Genomic DNA, 16,971 nt, shown 5'->3' on the forward strand with positions numbered 1-16,971 from the left:
GTAAAGAAGATAAAAAAATCAGAAAGCAGCAAACCTGTCAGGCTTTATCCTGGGGGAGCCCTCAGAGGGGATTAATGGCCTAGAAAAGGCTGAAGTAAGTACCTAGCCAGGTACATTCTGGTGCAAATATGAAGAACAAAGAAGAGAGGAGACCAAGCAGTGTAAAAGGTTATGGCTCAAGCAATAATTTGTGGTCCCAAGCTGAAATCAGAAAATTCTCCAAAGTCCCCAAATTCACATACCATCAAGCAGACAGGAACTTAAAGTATGAATTATGCAAGGCCTGGCCCTATCAGTCTTCATCACCCATCGTCCCCAAATCTAGCCATGGGAGCTGCTGATAAATGACCCTTTACGTGGTTTGAAGGTCTCACTTTCTCAAAGATGTTCATTTTCTTTTTAAAAAAATATATTTTATTGATTTTTTTACAGAGAGGAAGGGAGAGGGATAGAGAGTTAGAAACATCGATGAGAGAGAAACATCGATCAGCTGCCTCCTGCACACACCCTACTGGGGATGTGCCCGCAACCAAGGTACATGCCCTTGACCGGAATCGAACCTGGGACCCTTCAGTCCGCAGGCCGACGCTCCATCTACTGAGCCAAACCGGTTAGGGCAAGATGTTCATTTTCTTAATAAGCAGTATCAAAGATGGTAGTGACACCAAGAAGAAAGTGCTGACAAGAGTACTAGGGACTCCTGGAGGCCAGAGATAACTTCCCCCAGTGGCAAGATCTGTCCCTTCCCACCTCATGGGCAATACCAGGTTCCTGACGCCATCCATGACACCATCTGCATGACCAACTCATATTGTTTCTCTCTGGTATTGCACAAAGGCCTCCTGGTGAGCTTCCTCCCCAAAAATCAGGGGGTAGGGGGCACGTAATGATGATAATGGTCACCTGGGATCCTCAGTCCAGGGTTCAAGCTCAGTACCAAAGCAGATAGCAGAACCTCCTCAAACCAGCCCTTTCCTGTTCCTATCTAAAGAAAGAGACACATTTAACTATCTGGACGCTCAGCTTTCTAGTGACCTGACACCAATACAGGGCATCCTTATAAGCCGTTCCAGAATTAGAATCAGCATGTCACCTAGAAACTGCAAAGAAAGAATGGAAGCTTTGATTTATGTCCTTGGGGACATTATTTAGACCTAAGTGGTCTGGAAGAGGCACAATGTGCACCTAAAACCGACTGGAAGAATTGGGGACGATGCCTACCATTATTAGCCAACACTTCCTATACAGAAGGGAAAAATGTCAGAAAAAGAGCAGGGTGTGTGATGATTATAAGAATTGCCCCTTATTGTTTAAATAATACAAGTAACTCCAGGCTTCAATTTCATCAGTTATAACTTGGAGAATTCACAGGTTATCTAGGGGAATTACATACTTCTAAAGGGAGGTGATTTGATCCAACCCCTGGGTCTGATTCTGAATTGTGGTATCCCACCCCACCCATTCTCCCATTCTCTCTTCCCTCCCCAACTTCCCAAGAGAGAGGCAAACCTCACCATGAAACAAAGGAAAAAGAAGCAAAGATAAAAGAAGGACAAGGCAAATCATGGTTAAGCTTAAACCACAGATGATGGGTACATGTAAGAAGAAGGGAGAGAGAGAGAGAGAGAGAGAGAGAGAGAGAGAGAGAGAGAGAGAAAAGAAAGGAAGGAAGGAAGGAAGGACGAAGGAAGGGAGGAAGGGAGGAAGGGAGGAAGGAAAGGGAGAGCCATCGCCCACCATGGCAGTAATTTCCTGGGGCACAAGGGATAAACGTGCACACAAGAGGCACGTTTATGTACCATCTGCCCTTTCTCATATTCTTCCATGTGCAAAATTAAGTGCCTTTGTAAACTTTAAACCACCCTCTACGTGACAGGAGTTTGACTTTACTATGCCTCTGTCTTCAATGTCAACTGCCCTGAGGCTGAAAGTCCTAAAAGAATATGCTAAATACTCTCTTGTATGTATCTTTTACTCCATTTCCAATTTCTCCCTTTGTCATCCTCCTCTGGCAAAACCCAGCCCCTCTTTAAATCCAGTTCTTTGTCTGCATCATGTGTATTCTCATTCAGACAACAGCTACTGGAGAAAAACATACCCACACGGACACTCACTTTGATCATGGCCACCAACCTCAAAGGGGTCCTGCGTGCTATCTGATAATCATGATACATTTTGCTGATTCAGTTACTCTCCGATTTTCCCAAATGACTACTTCATCCCATTTGCTCTCTCTTCAAATCTCCAATGCCTCATCCCCCATCCTCACTCCCAGCTTCCTATTTCACTGAAAAACTACCTGCAACCCTGACAGACATCCCATAAGCCCCTGCCATTACATCTGTCCTTCTATATACATCTGTTCCCATATCACTCAGGATAGGCTAGCTAATGCTATAACAATAGCCTAAAACAACAAAGGACACTAGATGCCTATAATGGTCAGCTGGAGGATCTGCTCTATGGTTTCCTTACTCAGGGGTGTAGGCTGATGAGCAATCAGTTTCTAGAGCAGTGGTTCTCAACCTGTGGGTCGAGACCCCTTGGGGGGTCGAATGACCCTTTCACAGGGGTCGCCTAAGACCATCGGAAAACACATATATAATTACATATTGTTTTTGTGATTAATCACTATGCTTTCATTATGTTCAATTTGTAACAATGAAAATACATCCTGCATATCAGATATTTACATGATGATTCATAACAGTAACAAAATTACAGTTATGAAGTAGCAACGAAAATAATTTTATGGTTGGGGGTCACCACAACATGAAGAACTGTATTAAAGGGTCGCGGCATTAGGAAGGCTGAGAACCACTGTTCTAGAACATTACCAGTCACTGTGGCACAGGGAAGAATAACTTTTGAAGATTTTCCTGCTGACAATTAAATGCTATAGCACAGAAATGACAGGTATTGCTTAACACTAGCCACAGTCAGTTACATGACCCCGCCAAGCTATAAGGGACCATGTGTCCAGAAGGCAGAGAATGGAACATATTTGACATTAGTGCTAATGGCTTCCAATGTGCCCACAAACTGTACTTTTTCTCCTATGAATATACTGAACTCCCAGGGAAGGCCAACCCACTCATGTACCAGATCCTTCTTGCCTCCTGAAAAACATCAGTTCTGTAACTGTTCCCACTATTTCCTGTCTTATAAATGTTTCTTTCTCTACTGGACCACTTTTATCAGTATATAAACATCATTACAATTACCCAATTTCTCCCTTAATAAAAAACAAAAATGAGAACCTGTCCTCTTCCAGTTACAACCCCATTTCTCTGTTCCCATTTCCAGCAAATCTCCTTCAGAGAGTTGCTATACTAGCTCTAGTTCCCTCCCCTGCCCCACACACACATGCTCATGAACTCCAATAAAGCGGATCACCTCCCACCATCCCTTGACCAAACCAGTGCTTTTGGCAAGGTCTCCCACGACATCCACATTGCTACAGCCAACAGTAAACTGTGAGTACTTATCTTACCCACACTATCAGCCTCATTTGATACAACGGAACACTCTTTTTTCTTCTTGAAACACTTTTCATCCTTGATTCCCAAGATACTTGGGTTTCTTAGTTCTTAATCCATATTCCTGGCTACAGCTGCTCAGCCTTTCTTATTGGTACCGATGCTCTTTAATATCAACAGCAGGGTGCCCCAGGGCTCAGTGCTTAGCTGGCTCCTCTTCTCTTCTACAACACCCTGCCTTGGTGGCTTCATTTGAGCTCGTGATTTTGAATACTATCTATGCACGGATGGGTCCCAAATGTCCAGCTTTAGCTTGAATGGCTAAACTGAGACATACTCAGCTATCCAACTGAGTATGCAATATTGCCTCTTGGATGTTATCTTTGTCCATTTTGCTATAACAAAACACCAGAAACTGGATGGCTTATAGACAACTAACATTTATTTCTCTCCATTTTGGAAGCTGGGAAGTCCCAGACCATGCTGCTGGCAGCTCTGGTGTCTAGTGAGGGCCTGCATCCTCACTGACAACCACCTTTTCACTGTAACCTCGCTTGGCCTAAAACGGTGGTTCTCAACCTTCCTAATGTCGCAACCCTTTAATACAGTTTCTCATGTTGTGGTGACCCCCAACCATAAAATTATTTCCGTTGCTACTTCATAACTGTAATGTTGCTACTGTTATGAATCGTCATGTAAATATCTGATATGCAGGATGTATTTAGGCGACCCCTGTGAAAGGGTCGTTCGACCCCCCAAAGGGGTTGCAACCCACAGGTTGAGAACCGCTGGAGGAAGCAAGGGAGCCCTGGCCAATGTGGCTCAGTTGGTTGAGCTTCATCCCATGCATCTAAAGGTCGCAGGTTAGATTCCCCATCAGGGTACATGCCCCGGTTGCAGGCTAGTTCCCCAGGAGGGAGAGTGCAGGAGGCAGCAGATCCATCTCTCTCTCTCTCTCTTCTCTTCCAAATCAATAAAAACATTAAAAAATAAAATAAAAGGAGGCAAGGGAGCCCTCTGGAGTCTTTTTTATAGAAGCACTCATCCCATTCATGAGAGCAAAGCCCTAATGACTTAATCACCCCCAAAGGCTCCACCTCCTGATCCCATCACACTGGGAGTTAGGGTTTTAACATGAATTTTGGTGGGACACTAACATTTAGTTCATAACATAAGTCCCACAAGGAAAAGAATTTTGTTAACAAATGGATGGCTCAAGTATAAAAATCATCTAATCCAATCCCTCCTTTTACAAGTGAAGAACCATACACCTGAAACTAAAACAAAGTGATATTGAATGTAAGCTGTAATTTAAAAAAATTAATATAAAAGCAAAATAATATTAAAATTTAGTAGCACAAAAAATAAATAAAAGGAAACAAAAGGAACCGAAGGCTCCCAGAAATAAACTAAGTTCCCAAAGGTTGGAAAAAGATGAGAACTCTGGTCACCTGATGCTTTTCTAGCCGCATCTCCACCTCTGCTAAAAGAGTAATACTCCATTGTCATTATAATGGCAAAAATAAAGGGGAATGAAGTATAAAAAATAATAAATTAAAATATAAAAAATACAATAAAACATTAACAAACTTAAGTATGTCCCTAGTAAAGTTAAAATGGAAAACAACTGGCATAAGTAAGAAGCCATAAAAACCTAGTACACTATTAACTTTACTTACTGTTTGTGGAGTTTGCAGGTAATTCTAATATGAAGTCAACTCCATTTGCAAGACATTCCATCCACAGCCTAAATTCCAAAAAGAGATAACTCAGATCATTTTCTTAAAGTGTGAGACCCCATTGTTTGGCAATACTGTAGCATAGACAGACATATAGATAGGATTTATGCATTTAATCATACCAGATATAACTGTAATACAACAAATTAATTACAACGTTAAATTCAAGCAACTTAACTATACTTGTCTTTATGTTTTCTTGTATGAAAAATGCAGTAATTGGTCCAGATCATTTAAAATAACTTCCCCCAATGGTTGAGAGTTTTCCAAAATTCACTAAATACATTTTTCTAAGATTCAAGAAACCCTAATAACCCCCAAAAGGATGAACTAAAGGAATCTATGCTTAACCACATCATAGTGAAAACTGCAGAAAACTGCAAGTAAAATTTTACAAGTAGCCAAAGAAAAAGGCAAATTACATTCAAAGGGGCAATAATTAGATGACAGTTGACTTCCTCCCAGCCCTCCAAAAAAAGAAATTACTAAACTCAGAAGGCAAAAGAATCTTCAAAGTGCTAAAAGAAACTACATGAATAGAATAGTTCCAACCTAGAATTCTATAACCATTGAACATTCCCATCAAGCATGAAGGTGAGAAAGATAGTTTCAAATATCAAAAGTGAAAAAATATATATTTATAGCATGACTACACTAAAGGATATAGAAATTTTTGTCCTGTAAAACTAAATATACCCCAATATATTTAAAAATGAAATAATATATCTAAGTAACTCATGGATCAAAGAAGAAAGACAAATTTAAAAATATTTTCAGCTGAGTAACAAATTTAGTACATACTAAACTTGTAAGGATGAAGCCAAAGCTACTTAGAATAAGAAATAAATGTTAGAAAATAAGAACAACTAAATATAACAAAGCTAAATATGTATCTCATTAGGACATTAGGAACAAAAGAAACCCAAAGAAAGAACAAGGAAGGAAATATTAATAAGAGCAGAAATTAAAAAGCATAAAATAGTGAAGATCAACAAGGGCATAAGTTGTCCATTTGATAAGATTAATAAACATGCTAAATCTTTGATGAAGACTAATGAATAAAACAGAAAGAGACATAATTGCAGATAAAGATAATTAAAGAGTATATTTCAATCAACTTTATTCCAAAGTTTAAAATTGTGAACAAATTGAAAAAAATTCACAACAAAATAGAACTTATCAAAACAGTCGCAAGAAACATAAAAATTGAATGATGCTTTAAGAAATGGAATCATAATTAAAAACCTTCCCATGGTAAAAAAAAAAAAATTAACTGCATGCCCAGATGGCTTCACCAGCAAGTTCGACCAAAAATTTAAGGAAGCAATTAACACTTAACACAAAGATTTAAGGATAAATTATACAAACCCTGCCATAGAACAGGAGCAAAGGGCACTTTCTGTAGCTTGGAGTTTAGATTGAAGCAAATACAAAAACACAACTAGAACTGAAAACTGTACGTCAATCTCATTCATAATCATAGATGCAAAAATATAAAAATGTTAGCATATCAAACCCACATTTTAAAAAGGACAATACATCCTAATGGAACTGAATTTAACTCAATCCACACTTAGTTTAAATTTTTGTTAAAGTCAATCAATATAACTTACCATATCAGTAGATTAAAAAAGAAAAATCATATTTTCATCTCAATAGATACAGAAAAAGCCAAATCTATTGATTAAAAAAAACTTAGCAAAAAAGGGAAGTTCCTATTCTAAAAAAGATATATACCAAAAACCTATAAACATAATACTAAATGGTAAAGCATCAAAAACACTCTCTTTTACAAAAGAGAATGAGACAGGGTGTCCACTGTCATCTCTTCTTTTTAAAAAAATATATTTTATTGATTTTAGAGAGGAAGGGAGAGGGAGAAAGAGATAGAAACATCAATGATGAGAGAGAATCATTGATTGGCTGCCTCCTGCACACCCCCTACTGGGGATCGAGCCTGTAACCCAGGATGTGCCCTTGACCAGAATCGAACCTGGGACCCTTCAGTCCGCAGACTGACGCTCTATCCACTGAGCCAAACCAGCTAGGGCCACTGTCATCTCTTCTATTCAACATTTGCACTAGAGCTCTTGGCCATGACAGTAAGGTAAGAAAAAATAGAAAGATTAAAAAGGAAGACAAGCCCTAACTGGTTTGGCTCAGTGGATAAAGCGTCGGCCTGCGGACTGAAGGGTCCCAGGTTCAATTCCAGTCAAGGGCATGTACCTTGGTTGCAGGCACATCCCCAGTAGGGGGTGGGCAGGAGGCAGCTGATCGATGTTTCTATCTCATCGATGTTTCTCTCTATTCATCTCTGTAAAAAAATCAATAAAATACATTTAAAAAAAAAAAGGAAGACAATATCGTTTACAGATGAGGAGATTAAATTTATAGAAAAATCAAAGAATTCACTATTACTATACTTTTAAATTTTTTAGCAAGATTGCTGAATATTACAAAGCTCAAAAATAAATTTAATAAATTGGCACTTTTTAAGAAATAAAATGTTGAAAAGTATGCAATTTTGGTGACATCAAAATATAACAAGTACATGGAAAAAATCTAACAAAAGATGTGCAAGATGGCTATGCAGGAAATGACATTACTGAATATGTTGAGCAATTAAAGCCAGATGCAAGAATATATAGTGTATTAATCCATTTACATAAAGCTTAAAAACAGGCAAAACTAATTTATGAATAAATACTTAGATAGTAAAATAAAAAACATAACAAGGAAATTATTTTCATTCTGGGAGAAATGGATAATAATTGTAAAGAAAGAAGGCGAATTCTGTGGTCCTAGCATCATTCCATTTCTTGGCCTTGGTGGTGGTTAGATGGATGCTTGTTTATAGTACTTCTTTCAGGAGCAAACTGCTAATACCACATTTCTGTATGCATATTGCATTTCATAGATGTTCATACATGCATAAAATGTTTCTTAAAATCCCCAAAGAAGCAGCTAAAAAGGGGGGAATTCATATGGTAACTGGATCTTTAAGACATAAGAATAACTAATTTGGAACAATCACTTTGAAGAAGTTTAGTAAAATGTAACTAAATATAACAAAGCTAAGCATGTATTTTTAAAAAAACACTGCTAACAGAGTAACAGTCTCCCTAGCAAGACAGCTAAAAGCATGGGTTTTAGAGTCAGAAAACGTGGGTTTCAATCTTAGCTCCACCACTTTAGTATCACTGAAGTTCGGGGAACGTTTCTTTTGTCTTTTAGCTAAGTGTAGTTTTCTCTACTGAAAAATAAGAATCCCACTTAACTCATGAGGATTAGAAAGAATATATCTGCAGTATCTTGTCATATAACAGAAAGTCAATAAATGGAAATTGCTTTTGTAATTATCTTTGCTGTAATTTGGAGGTGGATAATTTCCCATGTTTATTAAGTTTACAGTCTTGTGCTGACATAGAAAGTTCTGATGAAAGGCATTCAGTTAACAGAAATTGACCATCAGAAGGTACCTCACTTGAAATCATTATCAGATGACAAGTTTTACAGAATTCTTAATAAATTACATTTAACACAGTCAGCAAATATGACTGTAGTAGGCTATTCCAATAGTTCTTGTTTTAAAAGAATTATAAAAACCCCTTTTACTTGTGTTAGATGACCACAATGTAACTTTTACATGAAAAGAATAGAGAACCTTTATAGCTGTGAATATTAAGGACATACATGTTATGTATCAATAATGATCATTCATTCAAATTAGTCCAAATGTGTTCACACACACAGGTATTCACCGTGGCAGTCTGAGCTGCCCATGAGCTCTCTCATCCTTATTCCATCTTATTCTGCGCATTCATAGCACAAGCAACCAAGACCATAGAAAGTGTGATCAAATGGAAAAAGAATGTGTTTAAGAGACAAATAGACTGCTTGCTAATCCTGGCTCTGCCACCTCCTAATTATGTATCCTCTTTAATCCTCAGTGTTCTGAATTGTCCAGATGGAATAAAACCAGTCTCACAGGATTGTTTTATGGAAATTCTTCACTGCAGAATGATGAGACCATCATTCTCCTAAGTGAAGCCACCTTTTAACTCAGATATCCCATCCAACGCCACCAGATTGCAACTACTTCATAACAAAGATGTTGCCTTGTTAAATGTCTCAATCAAGGTGGCTAATAAATGCGACATCTCCTGAGGTATATGGATTCAAATCCCAAAAATTCAGAGATGGAGGAATCTCTGAGACTGACAGACACTCTAGTCAAAACCTACTACATCTACCTAAACTTACATTTAAAAAATCATTTTACAGATCATAGTATCATGTGGTTAGCTATTAATGACTTAAAGGTCCAGAACAGTAATTCTCAATCTGGCTGCACATTACAATCTCATAGGTAGTTAAACACACACACACACACACACACACACACACACACACACACACCATGCCCCACCTTGAAAAAAAGGAATCAGAAATTTGAGCTAGAGCACAGAAGTTCTATAAAAAATTCTCCAGATGATGTAATGTGCAGCTAGGGTTGAGAACACTACAATAGAAGATGATCAAAAAACTAGTTGTCCGTACTTCATTATAAAAAAAAATGGCTTTCATAATTATGTGGCCCTTTTTACCCTACTAAAAATGAAAACAAGTCAAATGAAAGGCAACCCAAAAGATCCAGGTTGTGTTTAAAGAATTTCATGATTAAGAGTTACTTTATATAATGGAATTTAAAAAGATATAATTAACTTCCCCAGAATACTATTATTTCATTTGAAGAGTATATGTTAGTATTGCCATGCTAAGAAAAACAAATGGAATGACATTGCTTTCTCTCAGGGCTTCGCACCTCCTCGTGATTTTATCTGAACTAAACAAGGCATTAGAAAGTCACTCAAAATGTAACATTTTATATTATTCCACACTAGAGGCCCAGTGCACGAATTCGTGCATGGGTGGGGTCCCTCGGCCTGGCTGGTGAGGCCTGGCTGGTGATCGGGCCGCAGGAGGTTGGCTGGTGGGGGGAGGGGCCACAGGAGGTTGGCTGTGGGAGCACACTGACCACCAGGGGGCATCTCCTGCATTGAGCACATCATAGAGACCACTCGTTCTGGTCATTCTGCCTTAACGATCACTTAGGCTTTTATTATATAGATAATAAAGCACATTATTCTTAGTAAGTTGTTACTATAGTAATATTTACCACCCTGATATTATTTCCCATTTGCTTATTCTAGGACTTTTGCCCTAGAATAGCAACCACACAAATCTCAGTTGCAAGCTGTTCACAGCACTCAGATCCTTGGCAACATTTTGGAATGAATATATTTTAAACTATAAGAACATTTTGTTGAATGCCATAGTTTCAAATGTCTCTAAAGTGCCATTTGTGCTGAATCTATCCCAGATCTGTCAATTCTTATGAATAGCACATCTTCCTTTATCTTTATCCAGGTAGACTAGTGAAAGCTGTATACAGAATAAGCTAATTCATAACTTTGCTCGTTATCACTATATTTTGGAACATAAGATATCAAGTCCCAGCATGTATAGCTGAACAATTGATTTTTTAGTACAGGTGTGTTTTCCTGACAATAGTTGCAAACAAATGTTATAATCTTTATCTGGAGTTTGAGAATGTTCTAGTCTTTATATCAAAACTCAGCAGTTACTATTGTAGCTATTTGGATCAATGAAATATTGGTGAATTCCTGTGCTCTGTCAACATATTTTACCTAGAAGTAACTTAAGTGGAAAGTAAAACACTAGATGTGATTCTTTGCTGAAGATTCTCCTGTTTGCTGACTAATAAATGAGTGATGGATTAACACCTACCTGAGAAAAATTTATCACTTAGGTGGGAGTTCAGATACAGAAGTGGCCTGTAAAGGGTACAATCACAGCCTCTCCTCTTAATCTCTTTCAGTATCAGGGTTTACCAAAAATGAGATTTATTTATACACATGCATGCATATACAAACAAGATGTGGATATATACATAAACATATATATGTATAGTATTATAAATAATACTATAAATAATAAATATTATAAATAATATTATTTATAATACTATACATATATACAACCATATAAAAAGTATGAAGAATATTAAATTAACTAAAATGTAGATTCAGATTGTTTTTAAAAAGCCCTAACGAGTAATTTATTCTTTTTAATGTTTAATCTAAACCCATTTATAGTTAAAGGAAAAGTGTTGAGAATAAAAAAGGGAATTTTTCTCCAACTTGTATCCACCAGCAAGTTGTTGGTCTAATGATTCATCTCTCATACATATATGATAGGGTTTCTTACTCTGAGCAGGGTATGGGATGAGTCAGCCATTACTGATTCACTTTCCTCCATGACTAAGCTAAGTAAGAGTTTGTCCGTGAAGGTCCCATAGCCCACCACAAGGAGGCACCCCAGGGAAGGAAGAGACTAAGGTTGGAGGGAAATAGTATATATTCACAAAATATATAAAAGTGCACACAATTCATTTATGTCCTACTGCATTTGTATAGTAAAATCAGCATCTGGTTGACAGCATTAACTTCAGGACTTTGAAAAGAGCTGGTTGAAAAACTAAAAATAGGTCCAAAAAGTGGCAAAGTTAACTTAACCTGTGTTCATGCTCAGCCCTAATACAAATATATAATTCGAAAGAAAAGAATAAATAAAAACTTAGCAAATGTTAGATTGGCTCCTTTTTCTATTTAAAGAAAAAATTAAGATTCTTTAGGCACCTTTTTCAAGAATTTCACACATACAAAAGTTATCCTTCGTTATATATACCAGAGGTTGACACACTTTTTCCGTAAAGGGCCATACAGGTAAATAGTTTAAGCTTGGCAGGCCACTGTATCATGAAATTAGCCATAGACAATCAAGTAAATGAATGGGCATGGCTGTGTTCCAATAAATGTTTATTTACAAACACAGGCACAGATTTGGCTCCAGGCTGTAGTTTGCCCTAGAACCAGACAAATATTTTACATTGGTTGAGCATCTCAGAATTTGTAAAAGATTTTTAAACATTGCTTCATTCAGTGTCTGGATCGTCTGACACACAATCTGCAATAAGGAAACTCAAGAACAAGATTACTATCAAAGAGCAGGGAGAAGTAGCACAAAAGATTCTTTAGTTTAAGAATGATCATTTTGTTCCAAAGACTTTAACCATTACATGTTGGATTACTTGTAATACTTTGTTTGAGTTTGATCTGTAATATAAGACTTTTGAAATTAAAAGAAAAACAAAAAAAAAACCAAGCAAAATGCCAAGGACCAACAGCTTAAAAAAGACTAAACCTCTTAGGTAAAATAACTGTTTTTCTTAGAAGTTGGAAAAAAAAGAACAATTCTAAATTATTAATGTTCTAACTATGCCTATTTTAAATACTGTATATACTAAAAAAGATTTTTTAAAGTATTACCTAAATATTACTGATGTCTTAATCATGGTCAAATGGAAAGGGAAACAATTTTAAAAGAAAACTTATTTTTTGAAACAGCATTTCCAAGAAACATCTATCAGAGCTGTTTGGATTTTAATGTACATACAAATCCCCTGAGGATGTTTTTGAAATGCGGAATTTGATTTAGTAAGTCTGAAGGGGAGTGTAAGATGCCTCATTTCTATCAAGCTCCCCAGGTGATGGGAATGCTGATGGCCCTTGGACCACCCTTTAAGTAACAAAGATAAATGATAACCTGGGAAAAGTTGATTCCTACTCTTACCACACCCCTTGGGACTTGGGATCGGGAATTGGCTCCCTGGTGATTATGCACTTTTTAAATAGCATTTCAGGAGAATAATCTAGAAATTAAACCTATCTTTTCTTTAATGACTAGAAAATCAACATTGTTGTGTGTATTTGAGTCAAAACCAAAGAAAGTCAAGTTGCATCCAAACAGGGCCACTAAAATAGCATTTTGAGTACCATGGCAAAATCGCATCATTCAAGGAGCCCAATATTTAACAAGTCAAGCAAAGTGCAACATGCTTTCCATACACAATTCTGCTCAGGTCAGAATTTAAGTTCAAAACCTACCTACCTGTCTATATGTGCTAGTTCTTGTTTCTATTTTTTGTTCTACCTGTAATCATCTTTTCCCCCTCTCAGTGGTAGATGGGATAATTATTCCCAACTATTTCTCCCTCTCTATAACAGAATTACTCATCCTGCCCATCATCATGGGGGAAAGTGTATGTCTTCACTTAGCTGACTTTGGGTTTGGTCCTATGACACACTTTAATGAAAATGTAAGCAGATATGTCGCAGACCACCTCCAAGCAGAGGTTTTAACTATGTTGTGTGGTTGGGATTGTGCTCCTTCTCTCCGCCAAGAGAACAGCATGTCCCAGATAGGGATTGTTCTTTCAACATTACTTTTAATATTAAAACAATTGGAAACAACCTATTGTTTACTAAAGATAAGAATTATAAAGACACTTTGTGTTTTCAAAGCCAGTCAGACAAAGACAAGTACCATATGATTTCACTCATATGTGGAATCTAATGAACAAAATGAACTAACAAGTAAAATAGAGACAGACTCATAGATAGAGCAGACTGACAACTGTGGGAGGGGTTGGGGGACTAGGGGTGGAGGGGCTGAGCAAAAAAAGAAAAAAGAGAAAAAACTCATAGACACGGACAACAGTGTGGGGATTGCTGAGGGAGAGGTAGAGTTGGGGGAGGTGGAGGAGGTACAGGAGGGATAAATGGTGATTGATGGAGACTTGACTTGGGGTGATGAACACACAATACAGTGTACAGATGATGTGTTGTGGGATTGTACACCTGAAACCTGTATAATTTTGTTAACCAGTGTCACCCCAACAAATTCAATAAAAGGAAAAAATTTATTAAAAATTAAAGTTTTAATAAAATATAATAATTTTAAAATATGACTATGATTACAGCTGTGGGAAATGACAACATACATATGCAAAAAAGGGACTGAAAACTATGCAAAAGTATAATCAAGATTTTGTTGGACTTATGGTTAATTTTTGTCTTCTATTTTATACATGCCTATTATAGTCAGTCATAGTGCTTCAATAAAATACAAATTACAAATTAATCTTGAACTTTCAAATTTCAAGGCAAGATTTTGAAATATAACATTAGACAGTATAAACCACGAGCATGCCTTGCAAAAGTTAAAATGTCACACCTCAGAATTTTTCTCTTTGTGTGCAATAAAACCTGAGGCTCACCAGTGTGACCTTGTGCAAATTAAACACTGCCTGTTTCCTCATCCATAAAATGATTTAATAATATCCACTTCTTGGGTTATTTAGCACATTAAATATGGTAATGTATGTAAAGCACCTGACTCGGATAAGCATTCAATAAAAGTGCCTTTCTTTCACTAGAGCTAATATCACAAAAACTGATACAGTTCTCTGTTCGAGAAGGAATTTATCAATGAAGCATTAACCAAAGACAATATTCAAGGCAATTTAAGACCCTCAGCAGACCAGGAACTTAGCTATAAGGCTATCCTACAGCACCATTTTTAAGGACCCTTGTAATTCTAAGATAACCTCTATTTTAAAGTCAGCTGAGTCGCAACCCTAATTTCATCTGCAACTGTAATTCCCCTTTAACAAGTTCACAGGTTCCAGGGATTAGGACATAGACAGCTCTGGAGGGCCATTATTCTATGTAGCACACTGATACTTTGTGTAAAATAATGATATTGAATAAAGTGGCCAATATCATAGATCCACACAAGAAAGTACAATGTGAACCTCTCTTTACTGATTGTATACTCATGTTTCCTATGGTTGAACAATTTTCAGTCTCTTAATCAGAAAAGCACTTAGTATAGAGGAAGTATACTTGAATGAATGCTCTCCTTCATTTATACAGCTCTGACTGAGGGCCTACAGCAGGGGTCCTCAAACTTTTAAAACAGGGGTCCCTCAGACCATTGGAGGACCGGACTATAGTTTTAAAAAAAACTATGAACAAATTCCTATGCACACTGCACATATCTTATTTTGAAGTAAAAAAACAAAACGGGAACAAATGCAATATTTGTATTTGCATGTGGCCCGCGGGCCGTAGTTTGAGGACCCCTGGCCTACAGTGAGGGCTAAGTCTGACAGGGAAGAATCAGCCAGTCTCTGCCCCCGAAGTACACATCAGCTTTAGGGTGGGGCAAAGGGGAATCTTCATAACATTGAAATCAGAGCTTGTCTTTCTCTGGCTGGCTTATTTCATTTAGCATAATGTTCTCCAGGTCCATCCATGCTGTCGCAAAGGATAAAATATTCTTCCTTTTTATGGCCGAATAGTAGTTCATTGTGTAAATGTACCATAGCTATTTTACACACTCAAAGACAAGTACCATATGATTTCATTCATATGAGGAATTTAATGAACAAACTGAACTAACAAGCAAAATAGAGACAGGCTCATAGAGAACAGGCAGACAGCTCTAGTGTTGGGGGTGGAGGGATTGAGCAAAAAGGGGGGGAAAAGAAAGAACTCATGGACTCGGACAACAGTGGTGATTGCGGGGTAAGGCGGGTGGAGGTGGAAGAAGGTATAGTGGGGATAAATGGTGATGTAAAAATAAAAGAAAAGAAAAGAAAGAAAAAAAGAAATCAGGGCTAGTAGAGGAACAGTAGAATTGCAACTGAAGTTGCTAGTGAAGGCTTCACTGAGGAAGGCATTTGGGCTGAATGTTGAAGGAAGAAAAGAGAAGGGTCTGACGGCATGGAGGCTCGGTGTGTTAAGAGTGTGTGGAAAGAGCCCCCACCCCTGGCTGGTGAATATAAATACAGGGAGAATGGGTAGATGACCATGGGTTGTTGCTTAATTCCACTGCAGAAGAGCATCATTTAAAAAATTAGAAGAGGGAGAGTCCAAGATGGCGGCATAGGTAAACACCGCAGACTGCTGCCGCAAACAACCACTTCAAAAATACAACTAAAAGACGGAACGGACATCACCCAGAACCACAGGAAGGCTGGCTGAGGAGAGACTCTTCAACTAGAAGGAAAAATAACAGCACACCGAGGCTCAGAGGAGGCGCAGTGTGGAAAAAACTCAGGTGCGGAGGTGCGCGCGCAAAGCGGGCTGGTGGCTGAGAGCGCGGTTGTCGTTTTCGGTCAGGGGGGAGTCTCAGACTCTGAGCTCCAGATACGGGCGAATCGCTGGGGACTCGGACCCAAACGGGAGAAGCGGGAGTGTCTGGCATCAGTTGGAAGGCAGCTTTCCCTCCGAGGTTTGCAGCGGTTCCGGGGGTTCTGAGAAGCAGAGCCTCTGGGAACAGGACTGAGGGCACCATAACGGCTCCCTCCGCCCGCCCTGTTGAGCCCGCCCCGCCCAAGCCCTGCGCAGAGCCATTTGCCGGATCGCCGCAGGCAAAGGCTAGATTAGCGCCCCCCCAGAGGACAGAAGTTTTCCCACTGCAGCAGACACAGCTGATTCTCACAGCCAGTCGGCCTGGTGGTCAAATCCCTCTAGTATTAACTACAACAATCAAGGCTCAACTAGAACAAGACTGCGCACAAAGACCACTAGGGGGTGCACCAAGAAAGCATAAAAAATGCGGAGACAAAAAAACATGACAGAAATGGAGGATATAGAGCTAAAAAACGCAATTTTGAGGGCTTGCAATAAACTTCTGGAGAGCCTCACGAAAACTAATGAGACCCTCGATGCTATGATAAAGAAACAACTAGAAATTAAGCATACACGGTCTGAAATAAAGAATATTACACCCAATAGCAGACCAGAGGAGCGCAAGAATCA

General features: G+C 38.3%; 1 long non-coding RNA gene across 3 annotated transcripts in view; it reads right to left on the reverse strand.

The window, feature by feature from the left end:
• Positions 1-16,971, reverse strand: part of LOC102239002 — a 90,285-nt gene that overhangs the window by 55,869 nt on the left and 17,445 nt on the right. For all 3 annotated transcript variants that reach the window (XR_001363167.1, XR_313888.2, XR_001363166.1), the window contains one exon: positions 5,159-5,226. This is a non-coding gene — a long non-coding RNA (uncharacterized LOC102239002). The remainder of the gene's footprint in view (positions 1-5,158; positions 5,227-16,971) is intronic.

The sequence above is a fragment of the Myotis brandtii genome, unplaced genomic scaffold (genome assembly GCF_000412655.1).
Source record: "Myotis brandtii unplaced genomic scaffold, ASM41265v1 scaffold349, whole genome shotgun sequence".
NCBI classification, from domain to species: domain Eukaryota; kingdom Metazoa; phylum Chordata; class Mammalia; order Chiroptera; family Vespertilionidae; genus Myotis; species Myotis brandtii.